This window comes from Triturus cristatus, chromosome 10 (assembly GCF_964204655.1).
Source record: "Triturus cristatus chromosome 10, aTriCri1.1, whole genome shotgun sequence".
Lineage (NCBI taxonomy): Eukaryota > Metazoa > Chordata > Amphibia > Caudata > Salamandridae > Triturus > Triturus cristatus.
The window spans coordinates 415679542-415700967 of NC_140593.1; the positions used below are offsets into that span (position 1 = coordinate 415679542).

The 21426-nt window shown below is 44.9% G+C and overlaps 1 long non-coding RNA gene across 3 annotated transcripts in view; it reads left to right on the top strand.

Moving 5' to 3' along the window:
* Nucleotides 1-1312: 1312 nt before the first annotated feature.
* The window catches only part of LOC146789540 (uncharacterized), a 132171-nt gene continuing 112057 nt past the window's right edge, over nucleotides 1313-21426 (top strand). For all 3 annotated transcript variants that reach the window (XR_014970115.1, XR_014970116.1, XR_014970117.1), the window contains exons 1-2: nucleotides 1313-1518; nucleotides 8984-9105. This is a non-coding gene — a long non-coding RNA (uncharacterized LOC146789540). The remainder of the gene's footprint in view (nucleotides 1519-8983; nucleotides 9106-21426) is intronic.

Sequence of the window (21426 nt, forward strand, 5' to 3'; positions counted from 1 at the left end):
TGCGAGGTAGGCACAGTCACGTCACTGTCATGGCAGCCCACTGGAGCAAGTTGTTGCACATGGGTAAAGTGAGCTGCGCATAGGAAGAGTGCTGTTCTGAGGTTGTCATCTGAGGGTTCGCGCGCTGTTGCGGATATCTACCTCTCAGTGCACGCTGTACACAGAAACAGCACAGAGACAGAGCCGGTGATCGCCTGAGCCCCATTGCAGCTTGAATCGCTAGCTGTCTGCTTGATGTCTGTGGTCCCGATGCTGCCAGAAGCGATGGAGCAGGCGGTGCTGAGGGGCTTTCCAATCGCAGCAGAAAGACAGCAGCTCAAGCAAAACCCAGACGCCGCTGCAGGTACTATATATAACACAACAGTCATCTTAGCTCGGGAGTCTATTTCTGAATCCAAGGCACTGGAGGGAGGCAGTATGTCAGAGAGGATAGGGAAGGGTTGTAAAGGCCAGTTTCCTTTAGCTTACAAGCCTATGTTCTACATTTCAGCCGACTTTAAAAAAGAATGCGTTGCCTCTGTTGGTTATAAATGTCATGTTGATTTCTGTTATCAAAGCGGCCGCGAAAGTGAAAGTAAGCGCGGCGCGCGCGCCCGCGCACATGCACTGTAGCTTTAGGCTGGCCTGGTAGCACTTTTTGGAGCCCACATACAAAATGTCTCTTCGAGCCAGCGCATGCGCTGGGCTCAGCGAGACCTAAAAACCGGAAGACTCGACGAACGACACTGGAGCTGGACTGGAAACAGGTGAGTGCCTCCAAAGTGTTAAGTGTTAACGAGACGAAGCAATGTTCTGATAGCGGGCGCAGTTTAAATACCTTCGCTCTAATCATGATCACGTGTACACGTTTCAAACGCTGTCACGCGTTTAGGTAATGGCTTGATTTCTTGCTGTTTACACGCACAAGGCAAACTGAAGAACAGCTCTGCCAGTTAACACGTGTATGCCTCATGCAACTTGCTTCTTTTAATTATTTGAACAAACCTTATGTGCTGAGTTAGTTCACCAACCTTATCAACATTACAATACTGTTTCTCATAAAGGTACACGCATTGCAAGAAATCTATGATGCCATATTTTGACACTTATACTTCTGTAATTTTAATGCTAACACACAGAGAGAAATATAAACCATATGTTAGACCTCTCGCTTCTTGCACAGTTAGCTGGCATTCCTAGGTTGCTCAGGTGCCTGTTCTGTAGAAACTAAGACACTTTACAGAGAGTCCCTTACATATTCTGTAAGGCGGAGCTTGAACACGCTTTTAAATTCAAACCAATCAAGGGAACCGGTGCTTGGCTTTCGGACTCCTGAATCTGACTTCACGCCCCCTTCTCCTCTTCCCAGCATCTTGTTCCCTTCCTGTTTGCTGAGCTCCTGTGATTTGTATGCTTACTCTAAGACCCAACCTTCTCGAGTTCTAGGAGTCCTGACCTTGTATCTTGACTTTTGGACTACTCCCAGAACAACTGACTCACGACAACTAACTCACCAACGGTGACATTTAGCACTTCTAGGTCAGCTACTCTACGATTCCTTGTCTGTGTGTGTTTTTCTGAAGCCGCGGTCACGTTGCTTTTTACCGTACATGCAACCGAGTTTAACTTTCCTTTGTGGTCAAATACATTGTATCCTTAAAACGCGCGGTGAGCGGAAGACTTTCCTTTTGACCAGATACTTCGTTTCCTTGCACGCGCGGTACGCGTTTGAATTTTCTTTTTTGGACTGAATACATTGTTTCTTTAAACACGCGGTGCGCGTTTGATTTTTTTGGGCTGGATACATTGTTTCCTTGCACGCGCGGTACGCGTTTGACTTTTTTGGGCTGGATACATGGTTTCCTAGCACGTGCGGTGCACGTTTGACTTTTTGGGCTGGATACATTGTTTCAGTATATGCGCGGAGCGCGTTTGACTTCTTTATACGAACAGGCTGTGTGTTTCTTTAAACGTGTAGAGTATATTTGACAGCCTGTTATTTTCCTTTCACGTGCGAGACACGTTTGCCCATCCCCACTCTAAGACGGGGATATCAATGTATTTATAAAGGTTTTTAGGTCTCGCTGAGGCCAGCGCATGCGCTGGCTCGGAGAGACATTTTGTAGTTGGATTTTTAAAGTGCTGCCTGTGGCCTAAAGCTTGAGTGCACGTGAGCGTGCACGCGCGCAGCCGCCAATCATTGCTGCGCGCGCACTTGCACTCAAGCTTTAGGCCACAGGCAGTGTGCTCTCGCCGTCCGTCAACCATCCGCTTCCTTATCCTTTAACCACCTCCGCTTTATCTGTATCACGTCCATCTTTAACTTTCATTTCAGAACCCCCACTTCTACCCTCCCCCCCCCCGCCGATCGCGTCTCGCGGCCGCTCGCACGCCAATGCTTGTTTCCTTTGCCAGCCCACTGACTAGTCTGACTTCCGTTGCCGTCAGCCAGGACAGTGGATAAGAGACGGATGCAAAACGTTGCAGAGCGCGTTTGCTTTCATACTCACAGTGTTCATTGCAGTCCCTCGTGTTTTGTGCTCCATCATGGCATGCTTCTCGTTTCTATATTTCCAAGCACCATAGTTTTGTCTTGAAACCATCCCGTTTCAGCCATTTACACCCGAACTGAGGCTGAGCCTGTAGGCGTGTCCACCGTTTCCCATTCTGAAGCTTCTTGGATTAAAAAGGCAATTTTACCCAGAGATAGTTTAAGCATTATTTCACCAACTAGACTCATATAGCTCAACGATGTTCATCAATCACAGACACGATTTCGGCAAGTTCGGCCAGAGAAAAATGCATACCATCAGGCATTCGAGCCCATCACACTCGACCTTTTTGGTTTTTAGGGCCACTTGGGTTGTATCCTCCATCCAGGAATAATGATGACACAACCTTATGTCCTGCACAAATTTGTATGTACAGTATTTCTTTTCAGAATACTTGTGTAAGCACAATACATTAGGTGCCAGGAGTGGCCATTCCCTTAACTCCGTGTCAGTTCCTCCTCGGTGACATTCTCTTTTCTTTCTCAACAGATACATATTAAAAAAAAAATCCTGGCTCACGATTCACCTAGCTGATATTATTGAAGCAGCCGAAACCCTGTATTTCCCTGTATTTCCAAAGCCTTCTAATTTGTCCAGCATTCTTTTATTCCGCAACGGAACAAGAGACAAACACAACCTTCGTTCCCTTCAGCACCCCCTCCCAGCTCCTTCCCAAAATGTAGGGTTGTGTTTGTGTACCCACCCTACCTCTCTACCCATTGGGCGGCATGTCTCGACTCCAGACTCTCATACCAACCGCCTTACTCTAGGGACTGACTCCCCCGACAGGAAACTTTAAACGTGCAGTACTCGTTTTCATCCAATCAGATCTCACTGCATCTGAATGCTGTCACTCGGAGCACACCAAGGCTTTCTTCTTGTGCTTTGTAGGCCCAAAGGCAGATCTGTTTTCTAGGCACTGCACTGCCACAGCAGTGTCTGTGAAGCTCCCTCTTTGCCACCACTGAGACACATCTTACTGCAACGAGCAACATGCAGAGCACGTGTATATTAGAACAAACCTACTCAGTTTTCCTCACTCGAGGGCACTTTTGAGACTACTGAAGCCTGTTGATTTGCTGAGTTAGGAAAGCAGAGAAACGCCCTTTAAAGTACTGTAGAAACGATACTGTCAATAGTTCATCCACACTGCCCTAAATATTCAGTACTGATTTATTTGCTTTAAAATGAATCCTCCCTCAAAGGAGATTCTGAAGATATTTTGTTAGTGCCATGTATGCGATTCTTTAGTGTATATTACTTTTTTCGATTTTGTGGCCTTACGTTCAAACCCAGCAGTTTGCAGGGTTAGTTGGCACATTTGTTTTGTTTTTAATCATTGCATTCCTAGAAAAGCTTAGGGCTTTTTGCTGTGTGTTGCGGCTGAACTCCTTCACCTACTTCTTAAAAGATCACATTTCTTGAACCAGATTGGTAGAAAAATGCAGAAGGTAATTGCAGTCAAACTTCTACATGCTTGGGTTGATATGCATTAGTGCACCTGCCTAAGGGTAGTGGATTTTTCCAAGGCTACTCAAACTTGCAAGGCTTGGATATTTCTTCTTCTTAATCCGTTTTCTTGTGGACCGCAACATGCATGTACATGGAATATATACAGCAATAGCATGTGTCTGTGAGCATATGGCACCTTGTATATTGTGCGATTGCTGTGTGTGATGCACATGAAAGTGTACCTTTTCAGGAGAAGCTTGTGGTGTTTTCAATGTAGTTCTTCAGAAAGAATGGACAACACCTACCACCTCCCCCACCCCGACAGAATTCTGATATTTCTTGTGACCTTAACATTAGTGTGGTGCCGGTCTCAACAAATTCAGGAGAGGAACTGACTGCCGCCTCCTCATAATTTCCCACTCATCTGACGGGCAGGTGCCATTGACAAACCAATCTCCACTCACTAGTTGAGAGTGTAGCGTGAATACCACTCCCACCATATCCCCTCTCAGAGTATGGCAGCAGGGGGAGTGCCACTTCCTACACCATACACTACTCAGATAGGTATAAGAGGGGTGAGTCTATTCTCACAGCTTCTTCTTTTACTCATTAGCAGGTAAATATGGCAGGTTTTACATCCATACTGTACCCCATTCTGCAACGTGTGCCTCTCCCAAACCATTGTTAGCTCGGCAACGGGTCCAGTACTTCTTCACAGCCCACCACTGAAGATCCGGTTGAGTGCCACTCAAGATGCAGGAAAGAGCCCCTTCCACACTAACTCCCTTCCAAAAACGCAAGAGAGGCTCAGACATTATTATATAACAGTAGAATACATTGAAGGTGCTGGGCGCTGATAACACACCTCTAGTTTTTGCCTACTCACTCCCCGAAAGGAATTTTTAGAGTTTATAGAATTTGTGCAACCATGATGAATAGGGTAGCTAAGGGGATCCTGGGTTGGGATTGTCGAGTTCAGGTCTATTTTGCCATGTTTCCAGGGCAGATGACTGGCACCCATTGTCCTTGCCCTTTTATTGTTAGGGCACCCTCCTGGGTGGATGGGGCATTATGCTAATCAGTGGACAAGCAGTGTTATAAAGTGGCTATGGTTAAAGTGCAGATCTAGTAAGTCGTGTTACTAGGGCATGGCATTGGCCTCACCTCACTCTGGCTGTGCTTCCCCTTGCTGGCTAGAAGGTCAGATATTTCATCTATGAGCTGATGGCAGTGCAATCTGATTTTATCGCAATCCTTCCTCCTAAGGCAAGGTCAGTATTTATGTTGAAACCACAGTGGATGGATAAGGATTGAAAGCAAAAGAGAACAAGCATTTGCTATCCACGTGATTCTGTGCCTTTTTTTCTTCTGTCCCCTTCGCTGCCCCCGTGATTCTGTGCCTTTTTCTCCTTTTGTCCCCTTCACTGCCCCCGTGATTCTGTGCCTTTCTCCTTCTGTCCCCTTTGCTGCCCCGTAACACAAACACACACACAACCACACACACAAACACACAAGCACACAACCACACACAACCAAACACACACAACCACACACACACAACCAAACACACACAACCACACACACACAACCAACCACACACACACACACACACCCACAACCACACCCAACCACACTCAGTGCTCGCTTCCACCAGGCACATACCACTAGCCGCCAGTGCACCCTTTCACAAGGCACACACACCACCAGCCGGCAGTGCACGCTTCCACCAGGCACACACACCAACAGCCGGCAGTGCACACTTCCACCAGGCACACACACCACCAGCCATTAGTGCACAATTTCTACCGACACACACACCACCAGCCATCAAGGCACACATCAATTGTTAGCGCGTACACAATTAACTATTGTAGCAATCCTAGTATGGCACACTTTACTTTTCAACATATTCTACTAAAGCGCAGCATGCCACCATTGCTACAAAAATAAATACACATTTTTTTGGCCTACAATTTATAGACTTTGGTTGCAATTGGTGTTGCAAGATTTCGCAATGCCAATAGCTCAAACTTAATTAATGCGAGACCTAGTGCATTGCAAATGCTTGTTTTATTTTCTCATGATTTACTGACTACAGCCTTTTAAGGAGATTGTGCACTCGCTACATATCGACTCCTAGCTGTCCCTGCATTGCATTCAGAGATGTCCAGCCGGGAAGAGATTGTCTAGTTTTTATAGAACAGGCACTGAGTCTTACTTGTATTCTCTGAGGTGGGAGGGGAATTGTTTTATAGCTGTTCTGTTATTTTCCCACAGGTTCTTGCCCTCCTGCTTCCACTTTTGATCTGTTGTATACAGGTGCTGGCTTGGGGAGTGTGGGGAACTTCTCTTCGCTCCTGTGGATTGGGCTGCGATCCTTGCAACAGGTTATTGGCATCGGCAACACCATAAAAGGAATTTAAGAAATTAATGACAAGTTCTTGCCATTCCTATTATTCCCATTCCTGTCACCTATAACAGCCCCCCGCCCAAAGGTCGCCTAACGGGGTGGGGGTTTGTCTGGATATAAAGCATGACATTTCCGAATCAATCTTGGGACATGTATGTGATTTTCAGGTTCCCAGGATCTTTCTGAGGCATCATAACCTTTTCATTTGATAAGGTAATACAATCGACCACGTATTCTTTTAGAATCCAGTATACATTGTACCTCATACTCTAAGTGATCTCCTATTACTACGGGCAGAGGTGGTTTGTCTTGTCTTGTTAAAGGATGATAGGGCTTCAGGAGGGATACGTGAAAAACGGGGTGAATCGCATACTCTTCAGGAAGTTCTAATTTAACTGAGACTGGGTTCAAGATTTTACATATAGGAAATGGACCTATGAATCTTGGTTTTAACTTCTTTGGACTTTCCAATTAGATATTTCTAGTGGATAACCAAACTTGGTCCCCTACTTTGTAGGGTGGTTCTGGCAGCCGGTGTTTATCAACATTAATTTTAGTAATGCTTTTATATTTAGCTAGACTAACTTTGGCCTTTTCTTGTAACTCTTGAATTTGTCTTAGTCGTTCAGAGACTGCTGGCATGGTGTCGGACACATTAGGAAGCATGATTGGAATGGATCGTGGATGAAGTCCTGTTAGGAAATAGAAGGGGGAACAACCTAATGTTGAATGGGTGTTGTTATTGTGCGCAAATTCAGCTAGTGGTAGAGCTAAATCCCATTGTAATGTTGTCGTGGATGTTCGGCAACGTAAACTTTGTTCTAAATATTGGTTATTTTTTTCAGTTTGGCCATCAGTTTGAGGATGCCAAGCTGAAGATAAGGCCACCTCAATACCTAAGTTAGTACATAATGTTTTCCAAAATTTTGAAATTAATTGAGGATCACGATCGGAAATAATTTTTGTAGGAATTGCATGCAATTTTACAATGTTCTTTAAAAAGAGATCACTAAATTCTGAAGCAAACTTTCACACAGGGATGAAGTGACTCATTTTGTACAATAAAGCTACTAACACTAAGATTGTAGTGTGATTGTTAGAATCAGGTAAATCTGTGATGAAATCTAAACTAATGGTGTGCCATGGAGTAAGCAGTACAGACAATGGTTGTAGTAACCCTGTTGGTGCTAAGTGTGGTGATTTATTTCATGCACAAACTGGATAAGTTTTGATATATTGCTGTACAACATTTCTGATGTACATAATTCAAGTGTTTTTTTCATGCCAGGGTGTCCTACTACACTTGAGTCGTGATTCCATCTTAATACCTGTTGACGTTGGGATTCTTGTGGAATAAAGAGTTTGTCATGTAAAAAAGATTCATTATGGATAAAAAAAAAAGTATGTCGTAATCATTGTAGATGATTCAAATTTTGGAAATCTTTTTAAATGTCCGTTAAAAAGGTTTCTGCTTGGGTTACTGCTACTACCCATTCAGGTGGAATAATGCTTTGAAGAGAAGTAGCTTCTTCTGTGTGATCATGATTTTTTTCAGATAATATCTGTTTCTGACCGGGGCGATAATTAATGAGAAAATCAAATTCACTGAAGAAATATAGCCAGCGCATTTGTCTCGGTGTAAGTGCTTTTACTGAGGTAAAAAATTGAAGATTTTTGTGGTCTGAAAATATTGTTATAGTGTGTTTTTCACCTAACAGGTGCTATTTCCATTCCATAAACACAGCTTTTATTGCCAGTAATTCTCGCTCAGCCACTGTATATTTTGTTCAGCAGGCAATCATTTCTGAGAATAAAATGCGATGGGATGAAGGTGTCCAGTATTAGTATTCTTTTCCATTACAACTCCTCCCAATGCATTTTGAGAAGCGTCTGCTTCTACAAACAAGCATTGGCATAGCCAATATGTCTCGCCTTTGGGACCTTAATAGTGTTTAGCCAGAGATATTGACTTTGCATATGTCCTTAAGCTGTGCTGTACATAAGTGCCGCATGCTGAAAAGTTATAATAAAGAAGTGTCAGAAGCTTTTTTGTTACCTTGTATATGACCAAGAAAGCATTATGTACAACTGAACGACCATATTAAAAAAGTATTAACAATAAATAATGTCTTGAGTTTTCTTGTTCTTTCAATGCTGGCAACTTCTATCTGCCTGCTCAAATGGTTGCTGTTATGGTTTGTTTTGTTATGGGGGTGACATAAATAACCGGAGGGTCCTACAACAGTACTAGAAACACAATGGGTTAATCTTTTTCTTTTCAGAACTAATTGTTGAACTGTCCTTTAAATTCCACACTTAAATGTTCTTGTGGAATTAGGTTTTAAACAAACTCGAGTTCTTTGCCTGTAATCAGCTTTCTACAATGTTCATAAGTCTCTGAGAAAAGTACTTGTTTAAAAACTTGAGGCCCAATTGTAGTCTCCTGTGTAACAAAAAAAATTAAACGTTCCAATCTTTCAAATAAACCCAAAAGCTTAAAATAATTTCTTTTGTATTAAGAGAAACACGATCCCGTGTGCTCGATCGGTTGCTAGGCGACGAGTACTTAGCTTGTCTTTTCTTTTTTCAGGTACTGGAAGATGCCGGAGGGAAGGACTTCTAGGAAACCCCCAGGGACCGGAACTCGCAGCTGAGGTCAAGGGAAAAAAACGGAAGACTCGACAGACGACACCTGAGCTGGACTGGAAACAGGTGAGTGCTGCCAAAATGTTAATGAGACGAAGCAATGTTCTGATAGCTGGCGCGGTTTAAATAACTTTGCGCACCGCTCTATTCATGAACACTTGTACACGTTTCAAACGCTGTCACACGTTTAGGTAATTGCTTGATTTCTTGCTGCTTGCGCGTATGAGGCAAACTGAAGAACACCTCTGCCAGTTAACACATGTATGCCTCATGTAACTTCACGTGTATGCCTCGTGCAACTTGCTTCTTTTAATTATTTAGACAAACCCTATATGCTGAGTTAGTTCACCAACCTTATCAACATTACAATACTGTTTTTCATAAAGGTGCATGCAGTTCAAGAAAACCATGATGCCATATTTTGACACTTATGCTTCTGTAATGTTATTGCTAACACACAGGGAGAAATATAAACCATAAAGGGAATTTAAGAAATTAATGTCAAGATCTTGCCATTCCTGTTATTGCCATTCCTGTCACCTATAACATTGGGAATGCCATGCTCTCGTACCACCAGAGTACTAAAGTGTGTAGCTAGTTGTTTAGCAGTGGGAGCTCCCTTGAGGGCCAGGAAATGTGTCATTTTAGTGAGTGCATCCACGACTACCAGTACGGTATTAAAACCTTGGCTGGAAGGCAAATCCACTACCAAGTCTAAGGTGACTGTGTGCCATGGGTAAGGAGGGATAGGTATGGGTTGCAGAAGTCTTTTGGGGGCTTGTCGTTCAGATTTTCCCTGAGCACAAATCTTACAGGTTTTTTACATATCTATGTATGTCCATGGTCATTTTTGGCCGCCAAAATCTTATTTTATTAATTCCTCAATCTTTAGAATCCCCTTGTGGCCAGCCAATGGATTGTCATGGCATTCATACATTGCTTGAATTTGTAGTTCTCGAGTTGGGAGGCACAAAGCTCCTTCCTTAAATGGTAGCTGCTGACAGACTCCTCTTCCATCTTCCTGCTCTGCCCATTTCAGTATTTCTTCTGGGTTCATTTCTTCCATAATCTGTTTCTCAGTGGTACCGTGGGTGACCACACTCGCAATCCTTAACTCAGGAATTATCCTCTGGTTTTTAATTGGTTCCTTAGGAGTTTCTGTGTCTATCCTTGACAAGGCATCCGCCTTCCCATTCTTGGTTCCCGGTCTGACGGTGACTACAAAGTCATAATCCGCAAAGCATAGTGACCAACGAAGTTGTCGTGGGGTCAAGGTGCATGCTGATTTCAAGAACTTCAGATTTCGGTGATCAGTTGGCACCGTTACTGTATGTCTCGCTCCCATCAAGTAGTGACACCATTCTTTAAAGGCATCTTTTATCGCCAACAACTCTTTACCTGAAATTGTGTAATTAACTCCATCTGAGGTTATTTTTCTTGATCGGTAGGCTACTGGATGAAGTTGACCTGTTTCTTTATGCCTCTGCAATATTACCCCTCCAATTGCCTGATCCGGGGCATTCGTTTCTACGTAAAATGGTCCAGAGGGATCTGCATGCAAGAGGATTGGTGTTGTGGTAAAATCTTTTTTCAGAGATTCAGAGGCTTTTCTTCCTCTTTGGACCAGTGGAATTGGACTCCTTTCTTGAACAGTCGTGTAAGAGGTAGTATTTTATGAGAGAATTGGCTAATAAACCTCCGGTAAACATTGGCAAACCCTCTTTCACACTTGCCTTGATTTTCTGTTTATCCATTGTAATCCCCGTAGGGGAGATTACAAATCCCCAAAACTCCCCAGAGGTGAAATTAAAGGCACACTTTTCCAATTTTACGTACAGCTTATTTTCTCTGAGTTTTTGTAGGATTCTTGGTACCTTTTCTTGATGTATTTCTTTGGTAGCCGAGTAAACCAGTATATCGTCTATATAAATGATTGCGCACTGATCAATAAATTCGCCGAAGATGTCATTGATAAATTATTGAAAGACGGCTGACGCATTGCATAATCTGTAGGGCATCACCTGGTACTCAAATAGACCATATCTAGTTCTAAATGCGGTCTTCCATTCATCGCCTTCCCTCATTCTTACCAAATGGTAGGCCCCTCTCAGATCAAGCCTTGTATACATCTGAGTTCCCTTCACTTGATCCACAAGTACCGAAATGAGGGGTAAGGGGTAATGATTTTTCTTTGTGATCCTGTTAATTACACAATAGTCTATACAGGTTCTCAGATCCCCTTCCTTCCTGGGCACAAAAAATAATGGGGATGACACTGGGGATTGGGAAGGTCTAACAAAAAACATTCTCAAGATACTTGTCTATGTACTCCTTCAAGTGCCGGTTCTCTTTTTTGGTCAAGGCATAGACTTGACTGCAAGGCAAGTTGAATCCTACTTTGAGATCAATCTTGCAGTCGTATACACAATGAGGTGGTAGTTTCTCTGCTTCCTTTTCATTGAAAACATCTTCAAATCCCTTGTATTCCAACTGAATTTCATTAGTGTGTATCAAACACACTGAAGTACCCGCATCGCATAGGGAAGCTGCTGGATTTGATTCTTTAATGCCTTCTTTTCTTCCAAAGTAGTGGTTTCTACAGAATTCTGAATCCATCATGATAGTTACGGTGCTCCAATCGATGGTAGGATTGTGTTCTGTGAGTCAGGAAAGACCCAAAATGACCTGAAATTAAGGTGCTTCAATTAAGTTGAATTGGAAAACTTCCTTGTGACCTTCTGCAGAAATTAGTTGTACATGTTCAGTATGACTTACAATGGGTCCAGAAGGCAGATTAGTCCCATCCACGGCTTGCACTGGTTCACTCTTTATTTTCTTAATTGCTCTTAATCCCACCTTGTCAGCAAACTTAAGGTCGCAAAAAATTCCAGTGGCTCCGGAATCTATCATTACTGAAATGTTAATTATGATTACTTTCCTAAACTTAATTGTCATTGATGTTATCAGGTGAGAGGATGACGATTTCAGAGTGTTTGCCAATCAATGCTCTCTCGGAGTTGTTTCTTTGTCCGCATCCATCAGTCAAACTCCCTCTACTGATGGTGCCACAAGTTTTCCTTCGGCTTAAAGGACTTCTTAGGATTCTTCGGGCAAACTCGCGCAAAATGGTCGAGATAGGTTCAGACCCCTGTTGGTTCTCTGCAAATTTGGGGTTTTACGTTCTTACTCTATCAAATCGTGGAATGGTGGATCTGAAATCTTTTCTTCGCTCTCCTTTTCTCTCATTCAATCGGAAGTCAGTCTCCAAAACCAGGTCAACTAAAGCTGACATTTCTGTGGGGTGATTTGGTATTTGTGATAGAGAATCTTTTAACTCGTCCCTCAAACCTCGATAAAAAAACTGCTCCTCGCTTACTCTCTGGCCAGTTTGTTTCCACCACCAATTTATTAAATTGGACTGAATAGGCTACTAAGTCTCTATTTCCTTGGCGTACTTCAAGCAACTCGTTGTCAACTGATTGAGATATTTTTCGTCGATCAAAAATCCGAAGACACTCTTTTTTTTAATTCTTCGAAATTGTAAAGTAATGTGTCATCTCTAGAGACAAAAGACATTGACCATGATGCTGCATCTCCACTAAAATAGGACAGCATGATTGCCACGCGAGATTGTGCATCCGGGAAAATCGAAGGACGCACATTAAGTGTAAGGAACGTTAAGTTAAAAGTATCCGCGCCTTCTGTGGATCCCTGCTAAAATGTTCTGGTGGGGCGAGTGAAATGACTGGGGACAAGGAATGCACTACTTGTGTGGTAATTCTAGATGAACCCCCTGAACTCATACCTTATGTTTCACTTTCTGTGTCTGGGAATCTATTTATCTTCGAAGATAGGTCTGAAGTTTCTCTCCTTTAATTTATCACTTCCTCTCGTAAATTTTTGTTCTCCTCCCTTACAGCCACTAATTCCTTTTGAATTGATTCTAAAGCTAACCCTAGTGTTGCCATTGCTCGGGTGCAATCAATACATGGGCACTTCACTCTGTCAGAGAAGCTCTCACCTTGACTTGCACAGGAGCAAAGTTGCGTTTATCCCAATTCCCTTCCGAAAACCCCCAGACACCTACTTAGTATTATCAAGTGTCCGGCAGGCTCAAGGGGGTGGGGGGAAGGGGTTTTGGATAAAATAATAAACAGAGAAGAGACTGCCAAGGCTTTTAGGTTCCCCCTGACCTCTCTTTAGTGCTTCCCTTTTTTTCTGTTTGCGAGGGGATTTTTTTTGAGAGACCTAAAAGAGACTGAAAAAACAAATACACAACATTTGTCTAATACTCTTTCTGTCTTACAGTTCTTTCGCTATTTCCTAATGTCCTGAATCGTTCTCAACCTACCCTTCTGTCCTTGACCTTTGCCTCTCTTCTATCATGAATTCTTTTCTCAAGCTTAGGTAAGTGAAGTTTCCTCAGTAAGCCAATTTCTCCCAAGACGTGACTGAACTGGAAAAGCTGAGGGAATTATTAGTGCTGGCTGGAACACTTCTCGGAAGCTCCGGTGAACTGCGCACTCTCCATGTAGCTATGGTGATTATTCTCTTCATTCGAGGCATGCGCGGGAATGTAGGACAACGCTCAAGCTCAGTTACCGAAATACTCGAGACGCTGGTCTTCAGAGGAAGGGACCCAAACCTGTGGGGCTTCAGAACAGAATCCCTAAAGACTACACAACGCACCTAACCCGACGGACTACCTGACTAGAGGAACTCACAGAGACAAGGTGCGTTATCACAGAATTCCGTCAGTGAGATGCGTTGAGGTCTTAACGCGCGAGGCTTAACTCGAATCTTGGGGCAATGGTTCTTTAGTGCAACAACTAGACCGCTTACCTAAGAGTAGGAGCGGCCATTTTGGCATTTACCCTCTGCTAAGCTTTCCTCCATGAAACATTTATCTCAGCAATTTCTTCTTTTGCGGGTCTCTGATTAACTACTCCGCAGGCAGATTAATCTTGCGTCTTTTGAATCCTGACAACCATCATCAGTTTTAATCCTTTTTAAATTAAATGCCCAAATTTTTAAATACTGAAACTTATGCACTTTATTCTGTACCTTATCAATCGTGATTGCAATGTTTTTTTTTTTGTAAACATATTTTATTCGTCAAATACACATTTAGCGAAGCTCTATGACCCAGAGACTTCCGCAACAGCAAAATTACGCATACCTTCTTTGACATTTTTCTCATGAAATAACTAATAAAAAATACAGAAGAGACATGCAGAACAAAGGCAGTCCCCCCACTTAAAGGAACATAAAACCATCCCCACCCCCCCACCCATCGCACCGCCCAGTTAGTCAAGGCTGCAAATCCGTACACAGCTACAATTCTGTCTTCACCATACACCATGTCTCTAAGGCCCTGTGGCGCCCGGCAATCAAGTGTTACATGTTCCCCACCAATAGGGAGGAGATGGTCCGCTACCCACGCAATTATTCCACCGAAGTGGGTGCCAGTTCCAACCCCCTGTAGTCTGCCCATCGCTTCCAGATTTTATAATGTTTGCGTGGGCACCCCCCCCCCGCGCCACATAAATAGGGGCCTCTAGGCCCATACAGAAATCCAGTCCGGCCTTCCAAACAGATATTGAGGGTGCGGCCGTCGCCTTCCATGCCCTCGCTACATCCCTCTTAGCAAGAGTAAAACCCAGAAGCATCAGATGGCGCTTATAGACATTGCCCCCTATATCATCCAGCACATGTAGGAGCACCAATTTAGGGGACCGTGGAAGATCCCAACCCAGAACCTCCGAAAGACATGACAATACCCCCCGCCAGAACATAGTTAAGGCAGGGCAGTCCCACACCGTGTGTAGCAGCGTCCCTTCGTCACGCAGACAGCGGAGGCAGTGTGGAGAAGCCACTAGGCCCGCCTTATACAATCGGGCTCTGGTAAAATACACTCTGTGGAGGTATTTAAACTGGATGAGTCGAAGGCTCACGGCGATAGCCGCCCCACGCGGAGAGGCCAGGGCCTCCGTCCAGTCCTCCTCCTCTAGCTGACCTACATCTTCCTCCCATGCCGCACGGAGACGCTGCAGAGACGGGGAGCAGTGGGTCACCAAGGATTGGTATATTCGCGAAATTTTATGGTCTCGCAAGTCCCCCATGAACACCTTCGCCTCAAGCGGGCTAAAATCGTCCAACTCCTCCAGACCCACCAGCCTGGGAGAGAGGGCATGTCGGAACTGCAAGTATTTAAAGAATTGGGTGCGCGGCATGTGAAAGTCCGTCTGTAGCTCCTGGAAGGATTTCAAAATAGGCCCCCTCATGACATCCCCCAACGTTGAGATTCCTATCGCATCCCAGTCCTGGAAGCCTGACAAGGTCGCCAATTGTGGCAGGCCACCATTTCTCCACAAGGGCGTCTCCCCAGTGAGGCGATTCCACCAACCCATCCTCCGCAGTGCCTGTCGCCAGATTTGAAAGACCACTTGCGTCACGCTCGGTAAAGAGCGCCGCAAAGGCGCAGAGTAGAGGAGTGTATGCAGAGAGTGATCTCCCATTTAGCGGCGCTCAAGGCTATACGCTGGATCCGCCCTGTCGCCGTACCACCATTCATTCAGGACCTGCAGGTGGGAGGCCATATAGTACGAGAGAATGTCGGAGGTGGCGAGTCCCCCGCAATACGAGGATTTAAAACATGTACGAAGAACCACCCGCACCACCCCTCCGTCCCAGAGAAACTGGCCCAGTATGGCATTGACTTGGCGAAACCAACCCGAGGGAATAGGATATGGATGATTTTGTAGCTGATAAAGCAGTCGAGGAAGGGCAACCATCTTGAAGATGGCCGAACGACCATGTATGGACAGAGGCATGTGAGACCAAGTCCGAATATCATCCCGCACCCTGTTCCACACCGGCACCAGGTTTTGTTCCCAAGAGGTCGACCGAGCGTCTGACAGGAACACCTCCAAATATTTCAGCCCCCCACTTGCCACCTGCACCGCGGAGGCCCAAGCACCCGGATCTGCCCCAGTACCCAGAGGGTAGACTTACGCTCGTTCATATACAAGCCCGTAGTCTCCCCAAATACCTGCATTATGCGCAGGTGATTGCAATGATTTTAATTCATTGTGCAATAAAAAACTTCTTCATCACCTTTGTGCACGCGTGCTCGGGAGATCCCTTGTGTTACCAGATTTTATGTTGAACTAAAAGTGAAGTGCAGTAGAGGCTGGGGACAGTTGATGCTGGGTTCCTCTAAGCTTGATAAAAAATTGCCAGTGGCGCCAGAATCTATCAAAACTGAAAGACCATGTCTTTGTTGGACAGATATAACAAAGGTAATTCTGACAGTCATATATTTTGGAAGACGATTAATTACATTGGTGGAGTATTGTGAGATCAATATTTTATTTTCTCTCGGAGGAACGATCTCCCCATCCTTCGAGAGAATTAGTTTTCCAATCCAGATGTAATTTTTTCTGTGCAATCCACAATTTTCTTCTTTTTAGGCTTCACTGAACAGTCCTTGGCAAAGTGTCCAGGTTTACCACAATATAAACACAAATTCCCTTTACGCCGTCTTTCCTTTTCTTCTATTGATAAGGGGACTTTTATTCCTCCTATTTGCATAGGTTCTACACAATTTTGTTTGTCATCACTGTCTTTCTTTCCAGCTTTAAATATCACAACCCTAGGATCCCCTCAAGGTCTTCTAACCCTGGGCGTAGTGGGCATAGTGGGGCTACATGGAGCATCGCGTAGTGTGGCCAAATCTACGCACACTCGCGCGCTCCGCGTAGCCCCACTACGCGCCTCCCGCCCGCCCTCATTTTAAAATAATTTAAAGTATTTTAAAGTAAGAGAAAATGCCTTACCTGCGGTGCGGCGTCCCGGGGCTCCCTCTTCCTGGTTCAGCGGCAACTTCTTCTCACAAATGTGCATGTGATTGCAATGATTTTAATTAATTGTGCAATAAAAATCTTCTTCTTCTTCTCCTTTTTGCACACGTGGTCGGGAGATCCCTTGTTTTACCAGATTTTAAGTTGAACTAAAAGTGGGGTGCAGTAGAGGCTGGGGACAGTTGATGTTGGGTTCCTGTTAGCTTGATAAAAGCTTGATAAGAATTAGGAAGGTTTAGCTGTCACTTGAGCCAGTTCGTGCAGCAATTGCCTTGAGGGCTTGTCCTCCTGAGCTGACTTAGGAGCAGGCTTGAGAGCTAGCCCTGCCCAATAACTTTGAAGATTCTCCTGGCCTACCTAGTTTGACTTTCTTCCTGGACAGACTCCAGACTGTTACATGACTGCCCCTTAAGGATTGCTGGGTATGGGTCAAGGCTGAAGAAGGGATGCCCATCACATGTAATTGCTCGTGTCCTGTTATTGCTTGTGAGATTGTGTTAGCTTCCAACTAAAAAGCAAGTTGGGGCCAAGGCATGGACAGACTGGTTGCGTAGTAATTGTCAGACTGTCAGTCTGTTGTGGAGCACACAAGGGAGGCTATTATAATAGTGAGAGGCGGTCCGTGGTGGCATGAAGGAAGTGACTAGCTGTAGCTTCATGAAAGTCGAGGCCTGAGGACTCTCCCGGGTTCGGCCGAAGGCCGGTGCTGGTGTTATCAGAGTTTCTCAAAGGGTGTCATGGGGTGTCCCCGGCTGCAGCTTCTGGGGGGCTAGGGTACCAAGCACAGGTGACGGGAGCACACCTCTGCCGTAAGCCTCTACCTGACCTAGCCAGGCCGTTTCTGCTGTAAGGGGGCTCAGCCTCGTGAGGCAGGACCTTCTGCCTCTCTTCCCCCTCTGGCCCCCTCTGGCCCTCTGCCGCCCCTTCTCTCTTGACTCGCTCTTTTACATGCCTCACCCTGTCTCCTGCTCTGCCCATGTCCACTGTGTCCGCTATCGCCTGCTACGCCCCGACTGGGGGCTCCAATACACTGAGGTCCGAAAAGCGGAGAGGAGCTGCTTTGCAGAAGCTTCCAACTCCCTGTGGGTGAGTGGGAGCAGGAGAAGCGAGAAGGAAACTGGGGCGGGGGTAGGAGGTTTGAGGAGCGGGGGAGCTCTCAAATTCTGGGACGGGGATCAGGTCGAGACCATGGCAAAAGATGAAGGGTGAAGGATGGGAGGAGCGGGAAGTTTTCCTGGGCTCCCTGCATCTACATCCGTGCTGCCTTTGTGGCTTTCCCACTGCTGACTGTTGACTAGAAACACCCTGTCATGTGACACACCTCTGACGGATTCCGTAACTCTCCGTACAACGAAGTGTAAGGGAGAGAGTCATTTGTGCTGTGAAACCAAGATTGGGGCAGACAGCTAAATACCAACAGTGCAATATGTAATAAATACACTCTCAATAGCGCTCTTAGTGTCATGTCGCCCTATTTATACTCACTTCTCCTCAATGCGAGGAGCAGGTACAGGAACACTGCCATTAATCTACAAGGAACGATTGGAATTTGAGTGGGTGGACTAAGTCAGGGTCAGGGCAAATTTAATTTCAAGGACTGATTTTGCTGAACCATAAAGGTCCCTCTAAATTCTATTAAATCTATACATATCCAAATAAACCCATCCTATACTACTAGTTTTGATTTAGCGATGTTTCTCTATTGTCAAATAAAAGCACTTCTGATAAACCAGGGGCAATGTTATTCCCAAAGGATTTTGATGTTCCTAACTGGATCTGGTTGGTTATTCTAATCAATTCAATATCAAATAACATTTCCGATTTGAATGTTAAGCAAATTACGCTTCCCGAAAAAAGACTAAGTATTATAATCAAACCATGAAGGTTTATTGGAAGTTAATGGCATTACAGAAAGCAGGATAATTGTCAACAAGTCAGTCTGTCATTTGTCATATGAAAGCATGAAGCTCAGAATGAAAATACAAATGATGAAATAGCGGAACAAAATAAAATTCATCTCAAGTAAGTAAATCATAAATCAGAGGTTAGACGGACAGTGTTGCCTTCTTAAGAGTGGGGGGAAATGAGTCCACAACCCTCTTTTGCAAGGAATTACACAAAGAGAACCATCATTTTGGTCTGAATGTGCAAAGGTCCCACGATCCCACCCAAGCATATTAAAGAAAGAACGATACAGTTTGAAATCATATTACTCCGCACTATGTTGTAAATTGAAACGACGATGTGATTAAGCATTCACTAAAGACATGAATTCCCCTTTAGGACCAAGTTTCTTTCGTTATGTTGACTAAAGTCTGGACTCCATTTTGTATTGTCATGTCTCCACGTGCTCAACACGAGAAGAGTCCTATCTTCGTGTTAGTTGCTCTTGCAATCTGCCCAGTAACAGTCTATAAATAGCTCCTTTGTCCGTCTGGCGCATGCCCAGACTTGACCACATCTGTTATCAGTTAGTCCTTGCTTGACCATGTTTTCGCGGGCTCAGGAAATTGTTAACTCCGCCCACATATTGATCTTGTATCGAAAATGTCCATAAATGGTAATGGATTTTGCTCTATGTTGTATCCACCCACTTATGAGCCCCTCTGTTGTGTATAAAAGGGGACCGTGTACGCAAGTTCTGTGTGCTACTCTATGCAATACTGAAGGGTGTTGTATGGATTGTAGGACCACCCTTAAGGGTTAATAAACTTTGTCTTTGTACTTTGCAGTTTCCGTGCCAACTTCCTTATAGATTACATTGCAGGAGAGCGAACCCTTGTGTCCTGCGGGCCTAGCTGGGGCCTGTATTCATCAATTGGCACCCGTCACGTGGGGCTCATCGGCGACTCGGATGCTCGAAGGACTGGTCGTGACGAAGGTGAGGAATTTGGCCGGGGATGTGATCACTGCCAGAGGCACTTTAGTCCTGGCATCCCGAGGTTTTCTTCCTTCCCTTCCGAGCTGACCATCTGGGTGGCGCCGGTCCTCGACTGAGACCTCTTCTGTCGGTCCTGCCGTGACAGCCGTTTGGGCGAATTTTGGAGCTTGGCAGTTGGAATCTGGACTCTTGATTGGTAAGAACCGTTGTACGGTACTTGCTCCGAGTTTTTGAAGCCTGGTCTGGCTATTTGAGTTTGATTTGTGATGACCGGTCATATCTTGTATTGGTTATTGTGAGAATATATGCGTTGCAACACATATAGGCAGGAAATGTGGAGATATTTCTCCGGAACTGTGTAACTTTGAACGGCACAACGTTTAAGTGCCATTTTTTTGGTAATACTGCATATTTTGCATTATTTTTGAACATGCCTGCTTTTAGCGCACTCCGTAAGTGGTGCTGCTGCTTTGGAAACCGGTTAAACCTCGAGGAATCTGCTCCAGCTCCCCCAGAAGGGACTCCTAATAGGGATATGTATGTGAAGCATGGTCTTTCCTCTATAATGTACAGTGCAGTATGGAGGAAATACACCAAGAAGGATCCTGAGTTACGATGGCCTTTGTATGGATCGTTTGATATGCGTAAGATTGAGTATGTGGAACAGTGTATGTGTAAACGGCGTGCTCGTCAGGATATGTTTGAGTGTGTCCGGTTGTGGGTGAAGGAAGTGCGTGAGCGAGAGAAACGTGAGAAGGCGCTGTTTGATAAAGAGCAACGGAAGAATGATCATGTGCGAGCACAGGAAGCGAAGCGTCGGGAGGACAGAGAACAGACGGAGAGGCAAGAGAAAGAGCGCAGATTGCAAGTCTCGGGTCAATACGCTGTTCGTCAATCACTTTATCCTGTCCTTAATAATCCTGACGATGATTTTTATTTATTAGATCGCTCTCCGCCCCCTTATGTTGGCGCGTCTGCCCCGAGGTCACAAGATTCTGGATCGGTTTCGGGTAAGGTAGACACGCGATCCATGTTATCGGTTGACCGAATGAGTGAGCTTCGGCAAGTTTCTTTTCGTGCACTCAAGGGCAAGTTGTCCCTGGCTGAATTGTTGAATTCCTGGGAGCCGTGGCAGGATAGAGAGAAGTTGTATTTTTTGGGCCACTTTTCTGAGGAAGTGATTGCTGCTTTCCGGAAATATTCCAGTGTTTTTGAGCCTGACGATGTGGTATCAGATGCTAAAGCATTGCGTAATGGTGTTTTCTCTCCCTCTAAGGCGCCTGATGCGGTTCGACGGCTGTTTGCATTGCGGGACGCGGTGAGTGACCTTAAAGAGAAAGCGCGCCAAAAAGCTGAGGAGGAGAAGCAGTCGGATTCGCATATCGGTGATGGCCACTCATCCACCTCCCAGTCAGATAAGAGCGACCTAGTGCATGCTAAACCAATGCGAGAGGCGGCACCTTTGTATGTTCCTCCTAAAGGAGCGGGGACTAGTTCGGATATTACCTCCGCCGATGCTAAGGGATATTTTGTGTACAATTGGGTTTATACTCCTTGGCATAGGGCTGATGTCATGGCATTAAAAAATGCATTGCCTGATCCCCGCAAGAATCCAGCGGCCTTCTACGAAGAAGTTGAGGGGGC